Below are 7,857 nucleotides of genomic sequence, written 5' to 3' on the forward strand. Positions count from 1 at the left end.
CAGCACCTGAGCCGCAGCCAGGTACAACCGAGGCAGAGGAACAAACAATCCGAGAAGGTGCTGATGAAAGTGTTGATTCTGAAACAAATGAACAGACGCCAATCACAGAGCTGCGTAGATCATCCAGGATCAGGAAGCCGCTTCACAGGTACTCTCCATCCCTCAACTACATTCTACTCACTGATAGAGGGGAGCCAGAATGTTATGAAGAAGCAATGCAAGTCGATGAATCGACTAAGTGGGAGCTGGCAATGAAGGATGAAATGGATTCACTATCGGCAAATCATACATGGGAATTATCCGAGTTGCCAAAGGATAAAAAGGCATTGCAAAACAAATGGGTTTATCGGATAAAGGAAGAACCCAATGGAAGCAAGCGTTATAAAGCAAGGCTGGTTGCAAAGGGATTTCAACAGAAAGAAGGCATTGACTATACGGAGATCTTCTCTCCCGTAGTCAAGATGGTGACTATCAGAACTGTTCTTGGGCTGGTAGCAAAGGAAAATCTACATCTGCAACAGATGGACGTGAAAACTGCATTTCTTCACGGTGATCTAGACGAGGAAATCTACATGCGACAGCCGGAGGGATTCAAAATCAAAGGAAAGGAGAATCTGGTGTGCAAACTTCAAAAGAGTCTGTACGGACTAAAACAGGCTCCAAGACAGTGGTATTTAAAGTTTGACAGCTTTATGAAGAAAGCTGATTTTTCAAGGTGCGAGGCAGATCACTGCTGTTACTTCAAAAAATTTGAAGACTCGTACATGATACTGCTACTCTATGTTGACGACATGCTAATCGTAGGAGCAAACCTACAGGAGATTGATCGGTTGAAAAAAGGGTTATCGGAAGAGTTTGCAATGAAGGATTTGGGAGCTGCAAAGCAAATCCTTGGGATGAGAATCGACCGAAGCAAGGAGGGCATCAAACTCTCACAAGAAGAATATGTGAGGAAAGTTATCAAAAGGTTTAACATGCATGATGCCAAGCCAGTCAGCACTCCCTTGGCTGGACACTTTCGGTTGTCAAAGGATCAGTCGCCGACAACCGAGGATGAGAAGAAGCAGATGGACAAGATACCTTATGCATCTGCAATCGGTAGTCTTATGTATGCAATGATATGTACAAGGCCAGACATTGCACATGCAGTGGGAGTTGTCAGCCGATTTATGAGCAATCCGGGAAAGCAACACTGGGAGGCTGTGAAGTGGATATTCAGATATCTGAAAGGCAGCTCGAGTTCAGCTCTGTATTTCCGAAAATCAAAAACAAGATTGCAAGGGTATGTTGATGCTGACAACGGTGGTGATATTGATAGCAGAAAGAGCACATCCGGGTATGTTTACACCTTCGGAGGTACTGCAATCTCTTGGGTTTCCAAGTTGCAAAAGATAGTAGCTCTCTCTAGTTGTGAGGCTGAGTACGTTGCTGTGACGGAGGCCACAAAGGAAATGATGTGGCTACAATCTTTTCTGCGGGAATTGGATCAGGACCACGAGGGAAGTGTGCTATATTGTGATAGCCAAAGTGCCATTCATTTGGCAAAGAACCCGGTCTACCATGCTCGAACGAAGCACATACAACTCCGGTACCATTTCATTAGATCAGCTTTGGAAGATGGAGCGCTAGTGCTTGAGAAGATCGCAGGGAGTCAGAATCCAGCAGACATGCTGACAAAGGCAGTGACGATAGACAAACTGAAGCTATGCTCAGCTTCAGTTGGCCTGCACGAAGTATGAAACTAGGAAAGAGCTGCTGCATCGATCAAAGTGTGAAGACAAATTAAAATTAGTCTTCAAGTGGGAGATTTGTTGGGTGTGGAATTGGCCAAACAAGTCAATTCTTTTGTTCACATAGTCGTGATGTAAGCGCTTACCTCATGATAGTCGTGATGTAAGCGCTTACCTCATCATAGGAAATTCATTCCTATAAATAGGTAGCTTATGGTTCATTTGTAAAACACACCAAATTGAAGAAGACAACACATCCCAAAGAGAGAGAAAAATCTAAGAGAAATACTCTTAGTGAAAGGCCTAAGTAAGAGAAGGTCTTTGAGAGAATTTTCTGTGGTAAAATTCTTGAGTGTAATTGGGATTGGGGTTGTGAGGTTGAGTGTTGTAAACACTTGTAATATTTCTTCTTTAATAAGATCTGCAGCAGCAACGTGGACGTAGCTCTCACATTGAGGGTGAACCACTATAAATCTGTGTGTGTGCTATTTATTCTTCGCTTACATCACGGCGTAAGTAGGTTCTGTCTAAGGAGGTTGGTATTTAAGTGGTCCAGCTGTGACCCTCCAATCTTTCCTGGGAACCTGCTTACAAAGGTCGGATTTGGGATTCAAATCCTAACAAAATTTAGTAGCTTTAAGGCTGCTGCTCATTTGGTTCATCCTATATCCCCTATTAACAAAAGTACAAGAATAAATTCATTAACAAAACACTCTAAACATAATTATGTATTGTAGTTCTATTTTATGAACAAAGGAAAAATTCAACATGTACGGGCGAGCTTATCTGTGGTATTGTACACTCATCTCTAGAAGCCCACATTTATACCTCTCATGTACCTTTCAAAGTAGATGAATACAGCCACCCATTCAAGAGTTAAATTTGACTTAATCTATTTTATTAAATTAAATCTCACTTTCTTCTAGGCTCTCCACAAGGAACACCTAAGAACCTGCATATATATAAATGTGTCCTCTGCTTCAATGATCACAAAGTTTGAAACAAGCAAAAACATAACATGTCATCATTTAAGTTTCATTTTGTGTTGCTATCCCTTTTGGTTTTCAATTTCTCATTTCAAGAAGAATCAAGAATTGGATTTGTAGATGCTGCAAGACCAATTTTTGTACTACAACAACAACATAGTAATAAGTTTTCTTCATCAGTAGAGTACTTAAAGATGTTTGAGACTCTTGGAATGGTATGCAAGTGTTGTGATGGTGTACATTCTAGTGAAGGAAAAAAGCATGATTTGTGTAGTGCTACTTGGGATGGTTCTTGTTCAAATCTTCAGTGCTTTCCTTGGAAGTTCCAATGATTTTTATGGCTTTTATATTGGTGATAAGGATTGGATTGTTGTCTCCTTATATGGTTTTGGACAATCCTAACTTTATGAGCTAGTTTTTGAGGTTAAGTTAGACTCAAGGTTCATTATCTTACATGTTGCCGAGTCAGATTCCATTCAAAATCTTTGATTACTAGCTCAATTTTCGGCCTCCACGCTTCAGATGTCTAGATTTGGATGCACGAGAGGTATTAAGTGTGCATATTGATTGAGGCGATGAGTTGTTTCATCCTTATATAATTTTGAACAATTCTTATCTCATAAGCCAACTTTTCTTTAAAGTTGAATTAGGTGCGAGATTCATTTTTCTTTGAAAGTGTACAAGAGGCTTTTGCTTTGTATATATGTTCATAGAGATTCAGTGGCTAAACAGCCTGTTCTTTCGTTTTACACAAGACTTTCTTCTTTAATTCTTTGAAGCTTATTTTAGTGTGGCATATGGAAACAATGAGAAAAAAAAGAAGAGGAAATTATGTCTTATACTCATCTATAATTTGAACAAAAGAAAGTAATTCTATGAAAGTCTTTCGTGATTTATTTATACATTTTTTATATTATTTTTTATCAATTTGCTGATGTGAAGAAAAAATCGTTAAACTAATATTTGTAAAGGACTACAAAATTAATCTCCCGGGAAAAAATTAAAAGAAGTAATATGAGCTAGTAAGCAAAATGTAGAAAATTGCTAATTTTGTCTGTTTTATATTTATCTTCTCATTCTAAAACGTCCAAACAAGAGAAGAGAAAACACTTTTGGACATCACTAGGGACAAAAAGACATGTAACCATACAACTTTTAGCATAAGATTTCAAATTCGAATTTACTGCCAAAGAATAACGTGGCTTCAACTTCAATAAATAATTAACCATGAAAAGGGATTCTAAAGTAAAAAAAGAGCACGTCACACCTTTTTAGAGCATATATGCAAGAGAGTTTCAGACTAAAAAGGATGAAAATAAGCAAACTCAAAGTTTGTCTCTATCATCTGTCATTGTTTATGACTAGTGGTGTACAAAGTAAATCGATAAACCGCACCAAATCGATAAATCAAGTCAAATTGAAAAAAAACCCGATTAGTGGTTTGGTGTTGAAAAAAAAAACCGATCATAATTAGTTTGGTTTGGTTTTAGCTAAAAAAAGTCAAACCGAATCAAACCAACCCGACATTACATGTATTCAATTTTAAAAATATTTTATACATAAAAATATTTATTTGTAATGTAATTTATAAATATTTCTTAAATTTTTCATAGTTTTTTTATCATATTATTCAAGCTTGAACTTAGAATTTTGAATGTGAATAAGTTTTATATCCTATGGATGTTAGTAACTCATATAAAGTCCAAACAAAAACCAACTCAACACTAATACTAACAAAAGAAATTCAATTTATCATTAGGAATGACAATAATGTTGGATATCTATTCTTTAGTTTTGCATAATTGGTTTAGAGAGTGAAAATACATAACTTAAGTTTTTTTTCTTGTCATGTAATTAATACTTATTAGCTGTACTTATTTTAGCATGACTTAGTATTTTTAGATTATGGTCATTTTCTTTATGGCTTATTAATTAGCAATATTTATTTTAACCGATTTTATCATCTTTTGTTGAATATTTTAATACAATGTCATCACTCTTCTCACATTTTGTGTTATTTTCTTATGAAACACCTTAATTACATAGTTATATCTTACTAGGACTAAAGAAATATTTGAAATAAAAATTATATGTTTTGTATCAAGACTATTCCCAAAAAAAAACACGAATAACCCGAGAAAATCGAATAACCCGAGAAAATCCGAGGTTGAAAAACCCGAATTTTATTGGTTTGGTTTGGTGTATAAATTTAAAAACCCGACACAATTGGTTTGGTTTGGTGTTTAATAAATCCGAACCAACCCAGTCCATGTACACCCTTATTTATGACGAAATCAGAAATTCAATAACATTGTACTCCTATAAAATTATCCATTTGATGAAAATAAACAAACTCAAAGTGTGACTTTACTTTCATTTAGAATTTATTATCTAAAGGATGGCAATGTCACTACTACAAGGGAGAAACATGGATGCCATATTTTCTTTAGAAAGTAAATAAGTAAACATCATGACAATTATTAATTGATAGCCTAGTAAAAATGGCAATTTACTTGCTATATCACAAGTTAAAATATTTTAACAGTACAAACAATTTATACTGTCAGTGTATCAGCATGTATATTTTAAATCCTTTTAGAATTCAACCATAAGAAATAAAGGTAATAAAAGGATTCTTAGCAAGGAAAGCGGAAATTTTCAAATATCTTGGGCGGCATCTAATCTAACTGAACTTTTGACCTGATTTTGCTTCTCGAAACTAAAATTGTCATATTCAAGGTTAGATAGCACAAGTGTTTTTTGTTCTTTTTCTTCAAATAAATAAGAAAGTATATACAGTCGGACCTCTCTATAACAGTATCCGTATATAATAACACTTTTCTATAATAGCCAAGTTTTTTCGGAACCGATTTTTTATGTTATATTTTACTTCTCTATAACAACATTTTACCTATAACAGCAACAGCCAACTTAATAACAGTACGCTCTTTGTAAAATTACCCCCATATATGATATAACAACTATCTTCTTTTTTTTTGGTAATATTGTAATTACCCGTCTTTATAAGAATAGAATATCCATGATTACCAATAATGAATGTAGAGATTTTGACCAAATATTTGATCCTTTAATACACTATTTATGACAAAACATATCATTTGAGTATATATATTTTCATCATTAAAAGATTTCCTTCGTTATACAAAGTGTGATTAAGCTTAGAAGTTGACAATTAAAAATGAAAATTAAATTTTACGCATTTTTTTTGCCTATAACAGCGAGATATTAGCTGAATATCAATGTTATTATACGTATATAACAGTCATTCTCTATAACAGCCAAAATATTTTGGACCCAACGATGCTTTATGGAGAGGTTTGATTGCATTAGGTAGCACTAGTAAATTATACTGCATTTGAAATATTCTCATAGCTGGTGCTGCGAAGTATGAAATAGTCCTTTAATTTCAACCATAATGACAAACTTATTGCCTTAAATATGAAGTTTACAGACCCCTCATATTATACTTTTTCCAATTTTAAATAGATGAGTCAACAAAATGTGCCTTCCCAAATTAATGGGTCCAAAGAGGTCACAAGAACACATTGTCATCAAGGCAAAACTGCAGTTTTATTTTTAGATTCGGCGAAATCCAATAATTTTGGTCAAACGTCAATTTATCTAAAATCTAGTAAGTTGTCATCCCTTATTTTATTTTGTAAGAAAAGGCTGTTAGAAAGAAACACTCTAAACATAATTATGTAGTTTTATTTTATTATTATTGAATGGCACTAATTAAATGTCCAATTTAAACGTTTGATTTGTTTTACCCTTTTAGATTAGTCCTACTCTTGTGATTTAAAGACAACAATGATTCCTTTTCTATACTTTTTAAAACAAATAAATTGACATAAACAACCGTCCACCAAAATAATAGTCAAAAAAATGTATATTTTGTATATTAATGTATATATATGTGTGAAATATACATTTTTGATATATAGTAGTGTATATTTTTTTAAATATTTGACGAGCGAATGTAATTATTTTTTACCGACCAGTCAAATGTATAACTTGCCCTTAAAGCATTGTAGTTGGGCTCGAATTTACCTTGAATGAGGCCCAGGTCCAGATTCTTTAGTAGAGGCCACTCCAATATGCTCCTAAAAAACGAGCCTTTCATTGCCATGGTAGAAGAAGCTAAATCAGAAAGTTTTTTAGTTTAATTAGTAAACTACATTGATTGAGAGAAGGTTAGTTGTCTCCTTATATGATTTCTAAGCAATGGTTACCACATGAATTAGTTTTAGGAATGAATCAACCTTAAGGTTCATTTTCTTTGCAAAGATGTTAGGCCCAATTCCACCTGGTTTAGTAATTTTTACAGAGCTAAGTGCAACCTTAAGGTTCATTTTCGGTTGTTGTCGCATTTGCAATGTATCTAAAATTTGGAAAATACAGAAAGCTCATGAACTCATCTACCACTTCTTTTGTCTGCATCTTCTTCTTCTCTTTTCTGACGGGAGCCTTGGAGCAATAATAAAGTTGTCTCCATCCGACCTATCGAACTACAATAATTGAACTTCAAGCCACTGGCCTAAATTTTGAACAACACTATTATTTCAAGTTTGAATCACAGCTGAAGCATTTCATTGGTCTTACTTTATGCGATTGCCAGAAATTCAATGATTTTTCACAAGTCTTATTACGGATCCAGGAACAAACCTCAAAAGTTCATAAGCCACTGTCAAGAAGAAGAAGCACAATAGTGAAGTGGTCTACCTTCTACACTTGTGGTTACCTCCGGAAACAATAGTTGACGTTTGAATTAACGCGTCCTTTTGGGATTTTCGTTGGTTTCATTAGTTTCGGAGGGTCGATTATAACTTAGTAGGGTGTTTGGTTTGGTTCTCGAGTCACTCAGGGGCCTTTTGGTCTGTGGGATGGAAATTTGGTTTTGGGGTTTAGAGGGTTGACCGGGTCAAGATGATCTCTTTTGGGAATGTTGAGGGCGCCGGATGCGTTCGTAGCGTATTTATAGTGGGTTGCTTGCTTGGTTGTATCCGAGAGGTCTCGGATGAGTGTCACATTTCGGGTCGAAGTTAATGAAAAGCCAGAAAAGTTTGGTTTCTAGTGTCCGCATGTGCGAACCTGGTGTCGCCTCTGTGGGCCCGTCTATG

This window comes from Lycium barbarum, chromosome 3, assembly GCF_019175385.1.
Source record: "Lycium barbarum isolate Lr01 chromosome 3, ASM1917538v2, whole genome shotgun sequence".
Taxonomy (NCBI): Eukaryota; Viridiplantae; Streptophyta; class Magnoliopsida; order Solanales; family Solanaceae; genus Lycium; species Lycium barbarum.